Source organism: Ambystoma mexicanum, chromosome 12 (assembly GCF_040938575.1).
Source record: "Ambystoma mexicanum isolate Mex_15411 chromosome 12, UKY_AmexF1_1, whole genome shotgun sequence".
NCBI classification, from domain to species: Eukaryota; Metazoa; Chordata; class Amphibia; order Caudata; family Ambystomatidae; genus Ambystoma; species Ambystoma mexicanum.
In genome coordinates this window covers 1,141,509,252-1,141,532,525 of record NC_090936.1, presented here as the reverse complement: position 1 = coordinate 1,141,532,525, position 23,274 = coordinate 1,141,509,252, and the positions used below count along the sequence as shown (strand labels likewise).

General features: G+C 44.3%; 1 protein-coding gene across 2 annotated transcripts in view; it reads left to right on the top strand.

The window, feature by feature from the left end:
- The window catches only part of NUP107 (nucleoporin 107), a 790,450-nt gene that overhangs the window by 262,407 nt on the left and 504,769 nt on the right, over positions 1–23,274 (top strand). The gene's annotated exons all lie outside the window — the stretch shown is intronic.

Genomic DNA, 23,274 nt, shown 5'->3' with positions numbered 1-23,274 from the left:
TGGGGATTATTAACTTTTCACACATATTTATAATGGCTGTGGAGACATAAAAATGATCAATCTGTGATTTACAGCTTCCTCTATACCAAGTAAATGATCCCGTTTTTTTGCTGAAATCTATTAGAGTAATGTCCCGTTTTGATAGGGATGTATCCCATATCTGACCTTTGTTGTTAGTAGTTGAGTATAGTTCTTTATTCTTTGAAAGCTTTTTAAGCTTGGCCCCCTCAGCACAGTTGCAATTAGTCTCCCGCAATAATAATATAGCTGGGGTTAGAGTGAGTGGCATTCTCAAGTAATCTTGTGATTCTTTTTAAGAATCCAATATTTCAATGGGGTTCCAGTAGAGACTTATAATCAGAAAAGCGTATGTCTCTGCATCCTCTAATTTTATTTCAACCGCCATAATCTCCTCCGAAGAAGATATCAGCTTTGCTGTAGCTTTAATGCTGTTATCTATAGCAATGGCCAACCCTCCACTGGGTTGTCCAATAGCACCTCTTAGCTTGTGAGGTGTATGTCGTGTAGCCCATTAAATTGAACTTTAACATCATGGTTTTTTGTAGTATTAGAACCGTAGGTCTGTTACCTAAATCTAAGTTGTCAAACCATGAGTGCATATTCTTGAAGGCACAAGTATTCCATGAAATGAAGCTCAATACTTCTTGTTCAGTGCTATGGTTGGGGGGGTTTGCTTGTTGTATAGACCAAACAGTTTTCATCCAGGGTGCCACCCCAGACCAATCCTGTATGGTTTTGGCCAGGGTAGATAATTGATCGATCAACTTTTCATTCGATCCATTTGTGATATCGTGGGATTTATTTATATTTATACTCCCAATTTCATTAGTGTTTTTCAATGAATGCGTGAGCTTTGCCCTTGGAATTTAACAGGCTAGGTTTATATACCAATAACAAAAGATCTGCCCGTTGTTCCCAAGTGAGTTTTGTAATGAGTGAATGAAATTGACAGATCATGCGATTTTGTTATTTTTAAATGGCGGGGTCACCCAGTCAACATGATCTGAATTTGGTAACCTCAACAGTGGAATTTGCTTAAATATATCTTGAAAGTGCGATAGATTTGTTCCATTAGTGCCATTTTAATGCCACTTTCCCACCCTATGATGTTGGTAGCAAGAGAAGGTGTAGAATGATGTTGCACAGTTGTTGGATTTGCGTCTTGGGTTGGAGCCATTTCACTATTGGATACTACTTATTTTGCATAATCTTCACTTTCGATGTTTAATTGAGGGGCTGACACTGCCAAAATATTGAAGTCCTTAATGATGGATTCGGTTTTTAATATAGATACTAATTCCCCATGTACGTTTTTTTTTACCCATGCTAGGGAAAAACCTTGGCATCATAGTTTGTTTAATGCCTGTACCACCATTAAGAAGTTGGATAGGCAGTCAGAATCTGACAGATTACTAGGTAGTTCTTGGGCGCTAACCGCAGCTACGTTCAAGAGGCTACTAGGCAATGACCATTTTTTCTGATTGGTGCTAGAATGATCACTTATAGCCTTGCTAGCCATGTCAGCAGTTTTCTGTTTTTGACTATCTTATGTTCATGTTTCTGATGATTTGGACAGATTGCATGCATTTCTAATAACAGAATTGTGCCACGATATTTTAGTCGGTTGCATATTCTTAGTTTTTTTTATTGTCAGGTTAGTTTGTCTATTCCTGTTAGCTCGTCTTTATTTTTGCTCTGAGTTCTTTTCGCTTAGTTCTACGTGAAAAAAAATGCTTCAGGTAACATAGACCTTTGTGCTATTAGCAAAGATGAGGATTTATTCATCTTCTTTTGTTCAGTTTTCATGTTCATTTGTTCGGTGATATCCGTCAGTGGTGACAGACTAGTGGGTCCATCTAGATCTTGTCTTACATCATCTTCATCTGTCTCTAGTATATGGGACTTGCACTGGGAACAATGATTAGCTGACCTTTGCAGTGGTTTGATATTTTGTTCAAGTGCAATCATTTCGGCCAAATTTTGTATTTACAGTTTCCCACAAATCTTTGCCATGAAGTTCAAGAGTGCCATCTGAGACTTGATTAGAACCCTGAATAATTAGTCCTCTACGGTGTGGAACAGACTGCAAAACCCATAAGGGTGGTGTTTGACAGAAATGAGAAGTGTTTAATTTATCAGTTTGGCAAGCCTTAGAGACATAATGATCATTATTTTTATTAGTTTCAATTCTAGTATTAGCTAGAGTTTCTTGAGCATAAATATATCCCTCTAGCTTCTACATTTTTGCCACTATATCTGACAAGGTTGTCTTAACTTCCCTAATTTCATAATGAGTAACGTCCTGCCCCTTATCTAACAAGTTACAAATTCTTGTTAGTACAGGGAATTGATACATGTCAGGAGTATTTGAATCTTGTGATATATTGATGTTTGGCGAAGCTGTATTTACTCAAATTTTCCTCAGGACGTCAGAATGTAAGTGCTCAATTTTAGAACACTGATCATCCTTGGGGACGTTTAAAGGAGTGAAGTTCTTCTGTTGTGGATCTATGAAACGTTTAATAGGAGAACTTGACTCTAGATGGACAAATTAAGTTATTCAATCTGGTTCCAAACTTTGGTTCCTCCAAGACCATTTTACTAGAGCTTGTATTGTTGTAAAGACACATTTCATCGATTGCCTTGGGTAGTAAGGCTCGCAGTGTAGGGGGTGCCTAATGATGGCCTTACCCTCTTACCTAGTTCAGCCATAACCACCGGGGCCAACATCGATAGATCAGACACATCATTTTTGGTCTGATTGAGTTGGTGCACAGACGTTATTGTTACCCCGTTTATGGAGTAATGGATCTGAATCCTTTACTCCATGCAAAGGATGAATAGGGTCGGGTTGTGACAAAGAAAGATGATGAATCTGTGCTTGGACCTCGACCCCTGTTACCTCTTGAGTTACCAAATTACTTCTCATTGTATTTTTGTTATTGTCACAATTAGTTTGATTAGGTAGTGCCTCCATTGAAGTACTTCTGTTATTCACATGCACAATGGTTATAGGTTCATCTTAAGTGAATATGATACGATAGGTTATTTATAACGTGCTTAACACCCTGAGGTTTCTAAGCGTGGACCTGGGGATCGAACCTGTGTTGCTCCATGTCGTCTTGCTTCTCCAAGGCGAGCACATTGCCCCTTAGCTATCCTCCTGAGACCCAATGATTTGTTTATGCTTACACTTGGATTTTGTTTGCCCAGTGAAGCGTTTACCATTTCTAAGTCCAACAACCATTAGCGCAATAGGAGCAAGATAGCCCCTAGAGTAGGGATGCAAGTTAAGATCAATTATAAAGTTAGAAACAATTGTAGTATAAGAGCTACCAGTGCCAATGATGGTATATAGAGTAAATCAATTTAGAATGGTCTCTTGTTGTGTAGTAAATATTATTAATTTCAAGATCTATTGCAAGAGAATTCAATCAGTAGACACACTAGTAAATACCGACTATGGTAAGAACCTCCAGTGACCCAATATCGTGTGATTAGTTCATGGCACAGCTGAAAAGGAGAGTACTTCAAATTGCATGTACCGGGCACAGCTAGTCTTTTTTAAAAGAAACATTATTTTTTTTTGTTTGTTTGTTTTGATTAGCTTCTCACCTAGACCGGTGTGGCTTTTCCACGTCAAGATGCACTCTAAATGCCATTCACCTTAGTAGAAAAGTTTACTGACACCTAGAAATTTTACAAAATTGAATTCAATGCTTTCTATGTAAAGACGCACTATAGCGCATGTGGAAGTTATTGCTGAAGGAGCAGAATCAACATTGAATCACGAAGTTGATAACTCAGTAGTCAGAATCACATTCACACTGGCACTATGCCCGAGTTTTTGTAAACAATTGATAGGTTATAGGCTTAGCTGTAGAAAGGCAGTGCTATAACATACATCTAGATTGCTGCAGAAGTAATGAAGGCAATATTGGATCACAAAAAAACAATAGCACAGTAATCTAGATCTCCTACACAGTCACTCCACCTATAATTTCAGGGTGTAAGCTTAGCTGACGTGCCCACACTTTGGCATGTAGTCCTGTGAAGACTCCAAGTTAGCAAGGTTTAAATGCTAAGAAGGCAGTGTATCGAGCTGACCTCACGAAAAAAAGAGGTTTAGTAGGTTACAAACTCAATTCAAGGTGCTGGGTTACACGCCGCTCCATAAGTCCTCAGAGTAGTTACCGTGCTTTAGCAAAGTCACCGTCCGTAATAAGATTTTGCCAATTGAACAAACCGGAAAAGTAAATGCAAACTCCGACTCGTGCCCAAAGTAATCCCACAGGCTATGTCAGGCTATGAACATGGCTTGTTAAATTCACACTCCTGCGACAATTATATGGGAAAAAGGAGAAAGCTGAAAGCCGATGAATAAGATCAAACGGCAAGCCCAATTTACTCCCCCGGGCTCCGACAGGCTATGGACGTGACTTCTATTGTCCACACTCCTGCACACACTCCCATGAAGAGGTTATGTAAAGATAACAATATGACAAGTATGTTACAAAACCCTCAGCAAGGCCGATTAATAGCCTGAACCACGTAGGTGCTCCATTTGAAAATAGGACAGGGGTCAAGGGATAATTTTCCAAATAGTTAACATTCGATGGTGAGTCAGCAGGAATAACAATGTGCTTGTCCACAAGCTCGGTAGCGATGATCAGTCTAAAAAGATGTGCTGAGTGGGGACAGATTAGGTCACCAACGCTAGATCTGCCAAGACTGCTTCTTGGAGCCTCACTGCGGACTCGTGGGGTTTTTGATGCAAAAGTCTGCTTCCACTCGATCACCAGGGAAAAAAGCCTTCTTTGCTTGCCTATTGGGGCAATATGCACTGCTGACTTATTACTGCATTGTCAAGCACGCCCTATTCCTCTGGGTTGTTGCCTGTCATTTGTGGGGTGAGTGGGCAGGTCCTACATGTATGGGGCCTTGAAAAGGCATGAATTACTCAGTTGTGGCAATCCCTGCCCAACCCCCTTTACATGTCATTTCACTGGTGCTGCCATTTTTATTTGTGTGATGGCACTTGTACTCCAACAGTGTCCATGTCCGTTTGCTTCTGTGCCTCTCCATGTATCCAGCCGGTGTGCTGTTCCGCAGGACCATGGCATTGTGGGCGGAAACAGGGATGCAAGCACAGTAGTGGGTGATGGATTGGAGGTGACCTGGACATTGAGGGAGTGATGCTGCTTCCTGTTGCGCAATACCTCTTCAGATGTGGGGACCACCGCCGCCACATGGGTGCAGTCCAGAGCGGCAATCACGTTGGGCATGTGGGCGGCTACATATAAAGGCTGGGGCGATGCCATGCAGCATGTCCATGTGTGTTGGAAGGTGTTGGTTGCAAGAAATTTTGGACCAACACATGCTTCAGCAGTGGGAGTAAGGCTGTTCTAATGTTGGTCCTGCTCTGTCATCCTAGATCATGGTGAGCATCTAATCAATAGTCTCGCTGTTCAGCCCGTACAGTGAGTTGCTGGTTGCCAGTCAATCTGCAGGGCGTCTCCTTCTCCTCTCATGCACTGTGCTGCTCCTCCAGCATGTGCAGCTCAATGCTGAGCAGCTGCATGTCCCAGTTCGCAACAGCTAGTGGAAACATGGTGTTCAGTGGGTTTGGGATAGGTTTGGGCCATATGTATCCTTCTGCACTGTTTATTTGGTGGAATTGCCGCCCATTTTCTTTGGGGGTATTTTGGTAGTATTTGAACTTGTAATACAACAGAAATACAATTTTTGCGTCTCTGGTGTAATTCTGCCGGCAGAATTGATGCTGGGGCTAATCCAGCCAGATGGTGGCAGTTATTCCACCTGCGCTAATTCCACCGGCGGAAATTGGCACCAACTCCTAATTTTAGCGGTATGGTAAAAGTGGCGGTACTTCCATTACCACCACTTTTACCATAGATGATCTGGCTCGTAATGAGCCCCATTAAGTTTTAGAGGAATTATTCTGTGGTTATTCTGTGTGTCTACTGAATTTAATGTATCTGACTTGGTTATTGCATCAAATGCTTTCTTCCTTCTCCTAAGGGTGAACATATAGATCTCTTTTATAGTAAGTGTGCCACAGTAGTTGACTAGAGGTTTTACTTGCTTAGTGTGTATTTTAAAGGCCTAAGAAATATTTCCTTATTTTTATGTTAATGTTAAAGGATATTTGTACTGCGCACTATCACCACCGGAGTGATCCCCTGGTGCTCTGGCGGATCTGAAAAGGAAAGGGGGTGGGGGATGGGTTAGTGGGAACGAGCGTGATAAGTGGAACAGAGCAGTGATGTGCTGTTGGCAGCTTCAGTTCGGTTAATAGCGTTCGCTGAGCTTCGGAGTGCTTTCCGCTTGGTAGCCGTTGTGCGAAGCTATGTGTGGCTTGTTTTGTTGTTGCGGTGTAGTGAAGTTAGTGCGGTTTGTTGTGCTATAGGATTGTGGTTGTGTAGAGCGGTGTATGCAGAGGGGTGACCTTTTTAGTGGTTTGGTTATTGGCCTCGCTATCTAGAAGTGATATGTTCTAAATTTCCACGTTCTTTCTAGATGTGGCACATGAATATCTTTGTATTTCTATCTAGATCCTGCAGTGGCTAATATTCACAATCCTGTCTATATATGACGCACGCCAATATTCAGTTATATCCAGATGTGGCACTGGCCCACCTTCAAAATCCTGTCTAGATGTGATTCAAGCTAGCCTTCACAATTCTATCTAAATGTGGTACTTGCTAACGTTCACAATTCTGCACTTTATACTTGCGTGTCGAACTTTAATTACTGGTGGTGGTGTGGTTGTACTCATTTTAGCTCTAGAACCCTCTTGTACGCTTTCTGAGACAAAACCTTGCCGTTCTGCTACTACTTTGATTGGGTTTGGCTAGTCCTCCATGTCTCCTTGTTCATCATAATGGGATGTCCTCCCAAAACACCCCCAGTTGATTTTGAAAATCGATCTTCATACCAATAAGAACTACAAAACAATACACCACACTGGTATACTGAAAAATATACACTAATATTACAAGGCCACACATTCACTATCGGGGGGGGGGTGGGGGGGTGAGATACTCAGGTGAAACTTAGCTCACAGCAAAGTATAGTGTAAATAAGAACGGTAATATGTACATAGTGGCAGACACTATACATATAGATTTTAGACTTTAAGAACTAATGGTAAGCACTGCCAGTCAGTGTTGGGACTGATTTTCTATACTCTGTGCTGGTGGACATATGTATAGAAGAACAACCTATATTGTGACGGGAACAATTCTGGGAAGCTGTAGCCAAACCAGTTTAGGTAGCAGTGACGGGCGGTCTAGGCTAAGTTTTTCAGAGAGGGTGAAGCTGGTAAAGGGTCCACAATGAGGTCACACAATGAGAATCACAGATTACACTTAGACAGGATGTATCAAAATAGTTCTTTATGGCCAAAACACACTATAGAAAAATGGCTACAACCAGGTAGACCTATCACACAACACTATCAAACTAGTGCAAAGGAAGGGTTTGACAAGTATTATGCACAAAAACGTCCACAGATATTATCCCCAATTAAAATTGTCCAATAGTTCTGGATACAGTTCCATAGAACTTAGGATGCAGGAAAAATGTAGGTAGGGTCTCTGGGTCCAGTGAAGGGTTCTTAGGGTGAGGGTCCAATTTAAGCTAATGCCCAAAAGTAGCCCCAACAGTCAGATGTTTTTTGCAAAAGCAAGCAATGTCAAGCCAAAAGTGTAAGAAATTAGCTTTATTATAAGCCCATTGACTTATAATGGGAGTATAGGGGTAGGTTAGAAACTCTGTAACCTACCTCCCTTACTCCGATTCTTCCCACGACTTGGCTGAACAAAGGATGAGTGTCCGACGTTGCTTTTCCCGCCGAAAGCCACATCCTATATTCCCAGGGGTTGTAGGTACGCGCTGATCTCCAGTCTGTGTCTTTTACTGTTGCAAGGACTCTTGGCCGAAGAATGCAGAAAAACTTGATGCAGCACCCCTCAGGACTGGACTCGGTTCAGGCAAGCAATTTTCAGATGGTGGTCACTGTGCACGGTGACGCAAAAGACTCCACAGTCAGATTTTCCCTTCTATCTCGGGTCCCCTTGATGCTCGGATGCTGAAATTACGCAGGAGTTAGTCTTGCAGGGCCAGCTGAGGGTCTCCCAAGTTTCAGGCCGAACTTGGTGCAGTGATGCCGGCATCATGGTAGCCCAAAAACAAAGCTGGGCAGCCACAGGACGGTTCCAGGGTACTAAGGCTTCCTTTGGCAGGGCACCAAGCAGACATTTGGAATGGATGGTTCCTCCACTCCAAGGGTTGTTGCTCCTTTGCAGGACTAGAAAAGATCAAGAGCAAGACAGGGCTCCTCCAGGACAGCAGCAGAAGGTGGTTGCCCAGCCTCCTTCAGTCGTGTCTGTTTCTTTGCGGGTCTTGGAGCTGGATAGGATACTTGGCTCCTCCAGGATATCTGAATAATGGGTGCAGGGGTCCTCCTCTTATCTAAAAAAAAAAAAAACCCAGCTAAGTGCTACTGCCTTCACTAGCCAATAGCAGGACTAGCCCACACACACACACCTCAGCAGTGGTCTATTCACTGTTGGGAACATTCATGCATACCACTCACACTGAAACCAGTTTATGGATTGGGGTCAGAAAGACCCTGTCCGCAAACACACACTGCCCTCCAGTAGCCCGCCAAAAGCTTCTGCTTTCCCAGGCACTGGAAGTCCTTATAAAGATTTGCCTGGCCTCTCAGGCCAGGAAGAAGGCTAAAGAACAAGATGGCAATAGAACAGGCGAAAAATCTCGCGGCACGCCCATATTTGATCATTAGCCAGTGTTGGTAGGTAAATGCAGTAAAGCTAAAACAAAAATCCCCAAAAGCGGGGAAAAGTCAGTGCTGCTACCAGCCTATCCTTTTAGCACATCTAGAGTAACAAAAAATCCTCTGAGTGTTGGTCTACGGCAAAACATATATGTACCCCATTGTACTGCAGTGTAAGCTGCATTGTACAATGATAACAAATTACCACAAGTGATACAAAAGTAACCAAAGGTAGTAACATAGTAACACGACTAAGGGAAACAAGGTTTCCCAGTAACTGACAGCCTGAAGGATATATCAGTTTCCCTCGTAACATATGAGTAAAGGCCAGTGCAGTGAAGCTTATGTCATGATTCCTGCCCCTCATGTCCCCAGCCCTCCAAGATGTCAGGCTGGAGCCAGGCCACAATCCCCTACATGGCCCTCAAGGGCCTCTCCATCCCTCCAAAGACCCACTTGGAGTCAGACTTGGCGCTTGTGGCACCAGACTCACTCACTCCCATAGGATAACATTGGGGATTGGACTTGTAGTGCATTGATGGGGACAAGATGGATGCCCCCACATATTTCGGTTCCCAGAACTGCATGTGCAGTCTAGTCTTTTGGGTGTGGTTCAGCCCAGAGACACCTGGGATACCCAGAGTATTTAAGCCACGCCCTGGCTGAGAAACATGCTTTGTGTTTTCTGCACCTGCTGCGTGACACTCACCGTGTTCGGATCGGTCTCCAGTAGGCTGCATCTTTCTTCTTTGCTCAGCTCCTGCAAGAACAAGACCACTGTTAGGAACAGCCTTACCTTGCAGTGCTTCTGCCCATCATTCATCGCTCCTTCTGATCTGCGAGCATCTTCGGCGGTGTCATTCCCATCCCGGCACGCCGCTTCCTAAGGAAAAGGGAAAAGAACAGAAAAAAGCCATTAGTAAGCATTCAGCAAATCTTTGCTTATTTTTACTGTACGAGCTTCAAACGCTTACCTGAATCCCAGCCGCTCTGGGGGAACTCTGTCTCCGGAACTTCTCATCCATCTGCAAGAGGGAAAAGACACTCCAGGTTAGCGTGGAAACATCTAGAGGTGCTGCATACCGCGCTTACTCACCGCATTTCTTCTTCATAACCGGCATCCACGCTGAAAACGTCACGGCACAGAAAAAGAACTCAGTTCAATACAAATACGAAAGGGTCGCATCGCGCATCGCGCTCTCACTCTCCTTCAGTGCTACTCATCTCAGCAGCACGTCGCCATCCCCGGACGCTGGCCATCTAAGGAAGGAAAGGAACGAAGTTAGAGAACTGTTCAAAAGACTCATTATACTTACCTGTCGGACTCTTGCCAGTGAAGTAACTTGGCAGCAACGAGCCCGCATCAATCAACGCGCCCCTACACTGAAAGCAGGACGGAGAGCACACTTTCCAAGAAAACAAGGTGAGCTGTGGATCAAAGGGAAGGGTTGGACCCCGGGGAAGAAGGGGTTCAAGCACACAAAGACAATAGGGACCTACCAATCCTGTGTTTCAGGCCCAGTCTCCAGTCGAGTAGACTCAAGGGAAGGGTTCAAGGTCGTAAGAGGTCAGAACAGGCTGAGTGACGCCCCCGTGGATACCAGGTGAGCGTTACAGCTTAAGGCTTCCCTGTACTGCAAAAAGTACAGGTCAGATTCAAAAATGAAAGCAAAAGGTTTGGGGGTTCCATAAAGATGGAAGGAAAGGTGCAGTAAAGAGAAATCTTTCCTAACACATGCCCCTCACCCCCAGACTAAGGGACAGGGGGATTGAATCTAACCCTGGATGGGTCCTCTGTTCCCGTCAGTTATCCCGGTTGGACAACCCATCAAAATTGGGATCTGCCCTATGCCCAATAGTGAAGTTCAAGGCCTTCAGACTCAGGAACCACCTGAGCCACTTTGGATTCTCCCCCTTAACATCCATCAACCACTTCAAAGTCTTAGAGGGAGCATATACAGTGAAAGGAGTCCGATGGAGGTATAACCTCAACTTCCTAAGGCACCATACAATGTAAAAACAACTCTACTCTGCCTGGGGCCAACTGAATTCTCCACTTATAAACTGGTAGCTGACTAGACATATAGGATGTTCCTTACCTTTGTCATTAAGCTATTGACGTTTTCAAACGATCCCAGTGCCATAGGCACCTGTCTGCACCAAGAAAGGTCTCTTCCAATCAGGTGCCAGTTCCTTCCAAGTGGGGGTTGAATCTGCCATGTCATCTAGACATTTATTGCTGAGATCCATCTTCCTATTCAGAACAGGGGCTAAGCTCAGTTGACAGGTGTCAGTTGTCACCACCAATCCAGAAGTCCATACACCGAAGTAAGGCTCTGAAAAGGTGGAAACTGCTGTCTCCTCCACAGCACAGACTGACGGGGATATGTTGCCATAACCTGCAGAGAGATCATAACAGCAACTGTACTTTTCAGTACAGAGCTGATCCACTAAGGTGTTACCTCTTAGTGATGTGTGTGCTTCTGTCTTGGGGACAGAACGTAGAGCTCTAGTGTCCATACAGAATCCAAAACTGGCTTTAACTGCATTGACCTCCAGTTCCTCAGAACTGAACTCCTGAGAGCTAGAATTATCAAACACTCTTTGTTCCAACTGAGGGTGGATCCCACACCAACGGTCAGAACCGTCGCTTAGTTCTGAGCCACCACAATACCCAATCTTGGTGGGTTCACCTACTCCCAGAATACAGTCTGGTTTACACCATCCTGTTATAAAGGGTGTCAGTGACATCAAGGGGAGAGGGGGAGATTCTCTAAGCAAACTCTCCAGCTCACCTTGCTGATGTGGGGTCAGGTGAAGAGACACTAGACCCGCCTCACTGGAGCCATTAAAAGGGCTGCTTTGACATAGGGAAGGGAGACACACAGCTTTCTCTGGCTCACACCCCATAGCCATAAGCAGGACTCCAATGTTATCCCTCAAGATAACATTCTCCATTCTATTCCCTGGAAGCTGTATGGCAACCTGTCCAGGTTCACCAAAGCCTTGATAATAGTGTACCTTGCGAAGCTGTGAAACATAGCAAGGCCCACACCACTGACAGGTGGTCAGGCATTTACTAAACGGGTTTGACAGGAGAAGGTCCCACCTCCTTCTCTGGCGCTCACTGAGAGATCCAATCAGACTCATGAGCGATCTGACAGATCTCTCTCAGCGCGTCCTGTGGATGACAGCTCAGTGACACTTGACTGGTCACTTCACCATCCCTCCACTGGGTCTGACCACTACTGAGCACAGTAGAGGAGCTACCTCTGTAGCTTTCATGCAATAGGGCGTCAATGACTGACTTGACAGTCATTCCCTGTGGGTTGGCACAAGGGCATATGGGATTGTGATCAGCAATCGCCACTTGCACCCCATTGCTAGGTCTCCAGAGTCAAAGGGCTAATACAACTAGGCCTGGTCTTTAGTAGCAAGGAGTTCTTATCTCACCCCTGTCAACCTGGAGCCTCAGGCCTGCAGGGCCAGCTGAGGATCCCCCAAGTTTCAGGCCGAAACTCAATACGGTGATGCTGGCAGCACGGTAGCCCAAAAACTAAGCTGGTCAGCCAAAGGACGGTTCCAGGGAACTTCCAAAGGCTTCCTTTGGCAGGGCACTGAGCAGACGTCTAGAATGGTAGGCCCCTCCACTCCAAGGCTCATATCTCCTTCGCAGGACTACTAAAGATAAAGACAGGGCTCCTCCAGGACAGCAGCAGAAGCTGGTTGCCAGGCCTCCTTCAGTCGGGTCGCGGGTCGCACAACTGTGCTATTCCATCTAGGATAACCCACCATACATTTCCCCAGTTATCTTCTGCTCGTACCCGCTATCACACTCATCTTCTCTGTCCTCTAATTACTTTCGATGCTTTGCCCCTGTTTAATTTTGGCCTCCCAAAGCTCGTTCAGTTTGTAACAAATCCTGCTCAATCCTTGATTATTTTTTTTTCGTGGCAAGCTGCATTTTTTGTTTAACCGAAACCTGGATTGTTCGTGAAAATTATTTAACACAGCCTCCTTTCATACTGCCTCAACTTAGTTTTCCCACATTCCTTACCCATCTAGGCGTGACAGGCGCACTGGGGGTTCTCTAACTCGTCCTGGACTCTTCCCCCCCCCCTTCCCTCCTTTGAATACCATTTCTCTTCCTTTTCTAATCTCTTTCCTGTTTATCTTATTGTCGATCGTCTTCTTGGTATAGCTTATGATTTTCTTGACCATCTTGTTCTCTTATCTTCTCTACTTCCTTCACCTCTTTTTCTTCCTGGTGACTTTAATTTCCCCCCCTCCAATTAATCTTTACCCCCTTGTTGCTTTCATTCACTGATTCCTACTGTCATTTCTTTTTCTTTCTCACCCCAATCAGTCTTTTTTCTGCCTTTATCTAATTTTCTCTTCACTTCCTTCTCCTTTTCCTTTGTCTTCCTGTCACTTCAATGCTTCTGATCATTTTCTACTTTCCTTTTCTTTTGTCCACCTGCTCCGCTCACTTATTTCTCTTCCTCGTCGATCTTTACTCGTAATCTTCCTTTGATTCTGTAGCTTTCCTTCTTCTTTGCTTTCAGCCATCATTTTCTGTTCTTGCCCCTGATTTGGCTACAAGCACTTTGCACTCTACTTTGCTATCTGTACTCTACTCCGTCTCTCCTCTGCACCCCTTTTTTCCTACCAGTAAATCTCTTTGGCCCTCGCTCTCTCCTGACCTTATTACCCTCTGCTGCTGTCTGCGTAAAGCTGAACGGCATTGGCAAAATTCTCAATCTACTTCTGATGTTGCTGTACTTGCATCTTTGCATTCTTCTTTTGACTCGGTTTTACTTTCACCAAAACAATCGTACTTTGCAGAACTCGCACTTTACTCTCTCCCATCACCCTTGTCGTCTTTATCAACTTCTCCACAATATCTTGTCTCCTAAACATCCTGATCATCTGCTTTTTTGTCATTCTTCATATGATTTTGCCAGGTACTTTACATCTGAAGTGGCAAGTCTTCGCTCAGCCTACACGCCCTATGTTACTCCCCTCTCCTCTTTTAGTCTACCTTCACACTCTTTTTCCTGGTTTTCTTCTCTTGCTGATTCTGACACTTATGCTCTTCTTGCCTGTGCTCATCCTACTGCTTCTCCTTCTGATCCTCTTCCCTCTTCTTATTCCTCATGTCTATCCGTATCTCCATCCTTATTTTACTTCTCTTAATTCTTCCTTTGCAGCTCCTGTTTTTTTGAGGTTTTTAGGCATGCACTTATTCTTTATATTCTAATAAACCCCACTCTTGACCCATCTATTCCTGCCACTTTTCAGCCTATCTCGCGAATCCCTTTCAGTCCTCCTGCAGGCTGCTTATTCTCGGGTAACTTAAATCGTCACTCTTTTCACATCTCTTAAATCTGGCTTTCGTCCCTCTCGCTCCACAGAGACTGCTCTCTTATGTCTCTAACTCTTTTGTCCACTTGTCAATCTAAGCTCTCTTCTATTCTCATTCTTCTTGATCTTTCAGCGGAATTCAATACTGTTGATCACTCTCTTCTTATATCTTTTTGTTCTACCTTGGGCATTTCTGGGTCTGTTCTTGAATGGTTCAACTCCTATCTTTCTCAGTGGTCCTACTCTAACTTGAGCCGGACTTCATTTCCTCTTCCCTATTGGGTCACCAAGGCTCTGTACTTGGTCCTCTCCTCTTTTCTCTTCATACTGCCCTTCTCTGCTCTTATTTCTTCATTCAATCTTCCCTTTAATCTATATCTTTTTTTCCTTTACTTGTTTTGATTCTGCTTTGCGCTCCACTATATCAGACTGTCTTTCTGCTGTTCAAAACCTGATGTCTTATGTTCTTCACCTCAACCCTTCTAGGACCAAATCTAGTTTTCCTTGCTTCCACTATTCCTCCTCCCTCTCTCCTGTCCTCCATCTTCTCTGACTTTTTCTTCATCAGCGCACAACTTATCCGTCTCTTCTATTTCTCGTACCTGCCGTTATGCACTCTTCAACATCCATCGTGCTCGCCCCCAACTTACCTTTCATCTTACCTTTCATGCTACTAAACTACTTCTCTGCGCTCTGGTTTTCTCTCGCATTGATTACTGTTCATCTCTTCCTTGGTCTTCCTGCCTCATATCTTCTCCCCCTGTGTTCTTTTTCTAATTCTTTGATTCCTCTTTTTTTCTTTACCTTCTTTTTTTTCTATTACATTGTCCTTGCTGTCTATTTCATTGCTTCCTTTTGAATCAAGTCTCCTTTATCATTTCCTTTCAATTGACTTTAGATTTACGCATGGTCCTTAACTTTCCTAGTTGGGCTCGTTCTGTGTTCCGCCTCGCTGTCTTAGATCACTGAACCTATTTCTTTTCACTGTTCGTAAACCCCCTTGTGCATCTTTCCCATTTTCGTTCCTTTACCTTCTAGATCCTGGAACTCTCCCTCTTCGCTCCGCTACATCTCTTCTTATTTTTCAAACAAATATAAAAGCTTATTTTTTATCTCCCCTTTCCAATGAATGCTGTCTCCCTTTCCCTGCTTCTGTTTAACTCATTTGGCGTTATCATGTGATTGTACTTCTTTCTGATCAATTTTGTTCGATGCTTTTGGTGAAAAGCGTGTTTATAAATTTAATGCAATGAGTAAAGAGTAGACCCCTAGACCATATTATACACAGTAATTACCATCATGCTCATCATCCAAGGGTAACGCCAAGCAAGTATCGATATCCTAATATACCCCAAATAAAAATAGGAAACTTGATACACATGTACATCATACAGTTATAGCACTTGGAAGTAGTAAACGTGGGGACACAATGCACAGCACAGCTAGGAAGGATACCAAACACCAGGATGTATGTAAATAAAACCATCCCTAGACACAGATTGGCAAATTATACTCCAAGGAGAAGAGAAACAAACACCATTGAGTGGTACAATGTATATCCTAGGAAGACGTGCAATACGTATACTTAAACATCCCTATTAAACTTTGGGTCTCACTAAAATGTCAAGGCTTGGTGGAGAACTCCAGGGGGTCCTAGGAAAATGCTACAGTCCAGGTTGCATTGTCACTTGTGAGAGTTCCACTGTTGAGTGAAGTGCCCCATAGGAAATGGGTTAAAGTCTGTATGCTGATCTATGGTTATGCTGAAAAAAATAGGTAAGTCCAAGTTCCTTACACACGTACCCAGATGAAAGCAGCAGATCTAGAAGGACACCAGAGAAGAACGCCAAGAAGAGACCCAAGGCAAAGTTCAAGAGCCACGGGCGCCAGGAAAGAATACAGCCAAGCAGGACAAAGCCCCCAATGCAAAGTAATGCAGCTGAAGTTCACCTGGAGGTATCTTGTACCACAGACACCCTTGAGGGTGAGTGAAGTACAGAGTGTTGGTTCCTGGACACACTTTTCCGAGTAGGCAGAACAACCTCTTACGCAAACACTTACATGTCGAAATGAAGGGTCCAGATACCCAGGGACTTGAAGCCTGAGCCAACTACGGCCCTAACAGCCCAAAAGAAGCACCATCGTCCTTCACAGGAGTGGGGCCCACCATTCAGAAGTGGAATCAGTGACTGAGATGGCAGCTCCAGAAGGATGGAAGAACCTGCACAAAGGTAATTGCGGCTGCTGAGAAGGCAAACATGGATAGCACACCAGCAATAAGGGTTCCCTGTAGCTGGACAGCAGTGGCGGTGACCAGGGACAGCCCAGAGAAGCAGCTTTGGGAGAAGGGGGAGGTTTGGGTCCCAACACCCTGGGAAACCCTTGAGCCCAGAAAACGGTCCCAAAATTGAAGATCTGGCCGAAGTAGATGAGGAGGACAAGCAGTAGTACGAGGAAGGCTTGGGAAAGGTGCCTCATACTCGAGAATGCAAACTGGAGAACTGGCAAGAGAACCAGTCCCACCAGTATGGTAAAACTGGGTCTCAAAATTGACTACAACGGTTTTCAGAAGCAAAATCGTCTTGCAGGTAAGCCAACCTGCTTATCTTACAAACATTCGGCAGAACTGAGAGTAGGAACAGAGCTTCCCCTATCTGTGCCTTCACTTAAAGGGGATGACTTCCGGCCCACCAATCAAATTGGGGGATTTAAAACCAAGGTTTTAGCGGCCAGCTAATCAGTTTTTCCTTAAACTACCAAACACACAGGCCCACCCCCACATTGTGTAGTGGCCTACCCCAAGACTGGAATTGGTGTACACCAGTTCAGATCACTGTGTAGGGTGCCATTTCGGGCCCACAAATAGCATGCATGTGCACGATGGCCATTTTAGGTGTTATTTGTCCTCCTTCCACTTGATTTTTTTTTTGTTGAAATTGCACAATTGGAGCATGCTAGGCTGCCTATCTTGGAATGATAATATTCTATCAGAAAATAATTGATATGGTCATTCCGAGTATGTTTTGTTCAATAAGAAATGTAATGTCCGGGAGAAGAATCTCCAGTTTCGCGCTACTCGCCAGTCAGTCCATCCCCACCTTAATGCACCACATACACAGAGCACACCATGTCTTACACGGCAAGAGTCAATTATCACTGGTCAATGGCTAGTGCAAATTCTGCACACTGGTAATGGTTAGGTAGAAATTTCTTTTTGGGTGTACTGGTCCCCACTTGTGAGTACATCGCAGGCTGTGTTCGTAGCTGCGGTAAGGGTCACACGGGGTAACGTTGTTCCAAAATGCTGCCTGTCTTCTTTTTTGACAGCTCACAACTACTTGTCCTTTCTTGAGCCTTCTTTTGCTGACATGGTTGGGGGTGGGGGGTAGTTCCACTCGCTCCTTTTTCTTTGTTGGGCGCCCATTGGGAAGCCTGCCCGAAGGCATCAGTGTGTCTGGGAGGACCGGAAACTGGGAGGTCACCGAAAAACCACAAGTCTTTGTCCTCCAGTGTGTCTACTCGCATGCTACATTCATACTTCAGAAGTGGATACATGATGATTGGCTGGGTTCCTGCATAAAAGACGAGGGTCTTGATGCTGAAGCCAGAGTCGACCACTGCTAGATCCATTCCAAAGAATAAAGGATGGCTGCAGTCACCTCCAGCAACTGCTAAAGCCGATTGAGGGACCATTGCTGCGCCAATCCTTTCTTCTGTGCGACAGGGAAGATCCAAACTGGATGACTTCCTCCCTTGGACTGGTGGGCCTAACCAGTCTCAATACCAGTTTGACCCATTCCACGATGAGCTGCGACCTTCCAGACCTGCAATATCCAAATACCCCGGGACCTCTGGCACTACTGCAGTGCATCTTCTTGTCAAGCGCAGTTGTGGCTGCACACTTGTGGGCATCTATCTGAGCCTACAGTTCTCGAAGCTAGGTCAGCACTCAATAAATAACACAATAATGTACAATACATCCATTCTCTTCGTTGCCTCCAAGATGGTACTTTTTCACTGTAATTTGGCAATTTTTATTTTATGTCAAATTTTTACTTGGGGCTTAGGCATTTAGCCCGTTTTATAGGAAAATCTCCAGAGAATCTGTTTCTTGGATAAACACAAGATTAATGTAAGCACTTATTGTACCAACTTCTGGTAGGGATGGCAACATTACTAGTTTTCATCTAAACTGGCACAGCCTCATTCAGGATGCACCTGTTTAAATAACCAGGCTTGCATTGTGTTGTAAGGTTTCTTCCCTGGGTAATGGGCATATGTTCAGAGTGGGTTAATTCTACATGGAATCTCTATCTGACCAGAACTCCAGTGAAGTCAAAGTGTTCTTGCTTACCTGTTTTGCATAAGGTTCTACATTTGTCAGTTGATGCTGTTGTTGTTGCCTGAGGACCTTTACTGGTTCTGGGGGTCTTCGTTTCCAGTAATCTCAATAAATATCCTTCTAAGAAATGTCTGGTGTTCTGCACGCCCGTATAACACATGTTTTATCCACAAGTAATGTACTTGTCTTTCTGTTCGACTGGTCTGCTTATAAGGATGTTCTGGGCATCAGAGACTAGTACACATGTCCCTACTTTCTTAATCCAGCCAGTACTTCTTTGTGAAATACAGGATCATCCACTGAGAACGTAAGCCTTTGATTTAGAAGGGATTGGCTTTTGTTTGGGCACATATACAGCTGAAAGATTCCATTCAAATTGAAGTATTTGCTCACTTAACCAGTGTCACAGCATAAGTAAGGTTTTCTAAAGTCCAGTTATGGTTGGACTTATCACTTGATTTTAGGGTCCCGACTTCTAATAATATAGACCTATACTACCTAAGGTTGGTAGAGTGGCAGAGCAGCCAGGCTTATTTTAGGAGGAGGAATGTGAGCTGTAAACCAGTACACAGAAATTGGAGCATACACAGATCCAAAGAAACACTTTATATCAAAATGATATCTTTATTTATATATACACAAAGCAAGTAATCGTCAAAGAAATAATGTTTCAACTAATAACATCAAACACACATTAGGATAATAAGGAGAAATAAAGCAGGTGAGTAAATTATGATGCACATTTCTATCCACACACAGTGACTTCAGTCAGGTCAGTAAAAGCACTTTATATCAACTCTGCATTATTGTAGTAAGTTTAAGAATATAAAGAGGCAACAATAACAGATAAGCAACACTGTAGCTATTCTTCATAAGATTGAGGCAGTCTTTTCCCTAATTAGAAGGGAGTTCTTCAGTTCAGGTTTTGGAGGGAAACCAGCATTGCCAAAGCCAGTAGGAAGTGAAGATCAATTTTAAGGAAACCCGCAACTCCCAAGACTATAGGAATGCAACAGTTCTGGTGAAAACCTTCTTAGTACAGGTATGTAGCCAGTTAGTTGCTCTTTAAAACGTTACAGGAGCTTTGGAGAAGCCTTCCTGTAGGGGCACAAGCTGTTAGGCCTGGGCGACAGGGTATGGGTGAACACCCAAACAGTAAACACGGGCAACGGAATTGACTCGAGGTAAGTTTACCAAGAGCCCCACAGTACCTGGAGAGTGAAGAAGCTGGACACCTTCTCGAGGAACAGTTGCACACCTGGTCTCCTAGTCCATGGTTGTGGTGACGAAAGGGGAGGGGGCCCTGGATGGGCTCCTGCAGCAGTAGTTGACGGAGGGACTTGCCAGCAAGAAATTCTTCTTACTCCCGCGTTGGTGTGTGGTTTAGGTGCCTTTTTTCTCATCGCTTGCGTGAATGATCAACCGGTTAGGATCTTCTTTTCTGGGTCCTCCGCTCTGCTGAGTGGGGGCTCTGAGGAGAGGATTTGTGCTTATGGAGGTCCACACGGATGCCAACGAGATTCATCAACAGCAAGATGAAGCACCTCAAGGTGGTTGACGTACCCCCAGGGTATTGGGATTCTGCAGCCCTTGAAGGTCACGGGACATGGGTGGGGGAGTGGCTCATGTTGAAGAGGGCCTTGATGCTGGTTATGCCCACCATCCCAAAGGAGGAAGTCATCTGTGGTGCGTAATAGAAAGCTTCCCTGTCAATATAAAGACTGGATCTGGACTGCAATTGCTTCAGGGGTGCTTATGTGGTTACTGGAGGTGCTGTAAGCATCTCTGGTTGTCGTCGTCTTCAGCGCTTCAGTTCCAGTGGTTGACTTAGCCTTCTGTCCCAAAAGCCTCAACTTTTATGCGGGAACCCATTCATTCAGTCCTAGGGACCTGTCCATCACTTGGGGGTTGCTGTCCTTGCAGGACAGCCAGCCTCCCAGTTTAAACTGGTCCCAGCCAGGCATACTTGTAAACAAAGGCATGCAAAGCTTTGCGCTTCTTCCTCACTGCCTGCTTCAGCAGACACACTGGAGCCTTGGCGGGCTTCATAAAGGAATCCTGCCAAAAGCAGAGCTCAAAGGGGATCTAGCCCCACCTAGATGGACAGAAGAAGGGGCAAGAAGGAACACACCAAAATGGGGATAAAAGAAGACAGCTGTGAAAACAACCTGCGAGTAACTTGTACACAAATGGTAGAAAAATGTATCCACTGCCACCAACCATTTAGGTTTGTTTGTTACTGTAACTAAAAGGTTACAGGAGCAGTGGGAAAAGATTTACTGTACACCTCACCCCCCCCCCCCCCCAACATTAAGGTGGTGTATGCTGATCTCACAAAAGAAAAGGTAAGTAAGATGAAAAGTATCCCAATAGCCCTGTGAACAGTAGTTCTCGAGGTAAGATAATATAAAATAAAAAGGGAAGCTCAAGGGAGTCCCCAGCAACACTGCACATAGGGTGCTGCAGCAGTCACTTACAGATGCCTGTAATAAAATGCATGGAGGAAAGCATAAAGAATTGCAGTAGCAGTGGAACCGGGTTCCCAAGTCGGAGGAAAAAGAATGAGGGAGTGGGTAAAAAGGTCCACTCAAGAAAATCTCAGAACTCCAGAATACATGCTAGTGGGTCTCTCAGCTTGAGGGGAATTGGCACAAGCACTGAACATTCTCCCCAACATCTAATTCCCCTTTTCTAAATCGGCTCTGTTCTGGAATTCTTTCTGGCCCGAAAGCGCACGAGCATCGGACCAAGACCGTTCCCTGCCAGCTCCCTTTGAAGGCGCGGACGAAACTGTGCCCTGCCTTTCCTAAACCTATTTCACAATTTAATTTTGCTGGCTTTCTATTTTGCTGACCGAGTGCTCTGGATCAAGTTGCGCCACTCCCTTCTGTTACGGCTGCTTGGAGTGAGGGAACTCTGTCTGTGACCCCTTCCCCCGTTGTGTGCACGCTGCCTCCTTTGGGCTCTTTCACCTCTGTTGGCTAGGCAACCTCAGATGTTCACTCTTGAGTGTCTGCTATGTTAAGGTACCATCTTACAGATGTATAAACCTCCATACTTCAAGGGTTCCCTTGATCATAACTGATGCCCATGACACATTCATGTGCTGATTACTTTTAATTTAATCACCTGCCCTCTGGAATGATCTCACCCTCCACCTGCGAGACAAACCATCATACAGAACCTTCAGGAAACACCTCAAAACCCACCTCTTCAACTAACTTTTCTCCCTTCTTGGTCCCCCTTCATCCTTCTTGGTCCCCCTTAATCCTATGTAACCAGTGCCTAGATGCCCTTGGGCTTTGTGCGCTCTTAAAAATGTACAAAATAAATAAGTACATTTAAACTGTGCTCAAGGGCCCACTCTCACGTTCAGTCGCTTAAGTGGCTCTTCTTCGGTTCAGTGGCTTGCCCTGATAGCTTTTCTGCATTGATGCTTCATGTATGCCAACTATCCCAAAACCCACCCTTACTCTTCTTGCCCTTCCTTTGTCTTTCTCAAGTTGTTCTAAATCCTGCTCCCCCTTACCCAACCTCGCGCCTCCTTTTCTCCTCCTGCACAGAACAAGGTCTGGAGGCCGGGGCACAATTTGCCACCTCTTTGACTAGTCTTGACGAAGTTAGTTGACTCCGGTGGTGACTGGTATAGTACAAAAACTATTTACATAATCTAGCAATTTTTACTGATTGGGGGGGGGGAGATGGAAAACAGAAATTTTCTATAGAACAAACATCTTGGCTTTATAGTTGGTTTTGGAGAGTATTTATCAAATTCTGAATAGTCTTGCAGCATCTTTTAAAATGGAAAGCTAGCCAATAAGTCATTTGTTTTGACTTTTTTGATTTGTTGAAAGACTCACTGGTTTCTGCCCCAAGCTGCTGTCTCACCCCTCCCCTCAACCAATGTCGGAAGTGGCTTTATTTCACTTATGGCTGGTAATCGTTACCCGCATGAACACAATCCTAAGAATGGACTAGCGGACAACAATCGATTGAACTTGTACTACATACAGAATTAAAGCCAAAAGAGGTCACTAGGCCTTGGGGGAAGGGCTATTAATCCTCTCCAATGTAAAGTTGATGTTTTGTTTGTTAACACAAAAGGTACAAATGCTGGTTCTTGCTGGATCTGCCTTTGGACCATTGGAACTTACTTAAACAAAAATTGTCGTCAGTTTCCTGATAAAGCTGTATGTTTAGTTGCTATGATATCAGCTTGTTGCAGGATTTAATGTCAATTAGGACGTCCTCCTTTCTGAACTTCTTCCAAACGCATCAGATGAAGCAAAAGGTTCTTCATAATGTGTGCACTAGTGGAGCCTTTAAATTGTACCTGTAAGGCATTCGAGATGTTAAGATCTATAAACAAAACGTTTAGATACTATGGACTCTAAAGTCTCGATTATTCCCTCGATAGGTTATTTAATTTCTGAATGTTTTTCCTCCGTCTCCTCCAAAACCGATTCATGCCCATTTTATCGGAGCTGAAACTGCTTTGGTTGTATTCCAGCTTGCTTACTTGAAAGATATCGGTCTTAAAGAATCTTTTTAACTTCTGAATCCTTTTGGCTTGCACATCCCTTTTGCCATTTTGGATGCTGTGTAGTTTCACAAACCTATTGGGGAAATGGGACTGGACAAAGGGTCAAGTAAATAACTTGCAGTAGGTACTGGTGAATTGCTAGTCCATAATCCCCTTTCTCCATAACTTCTGTCCTCCGCCACC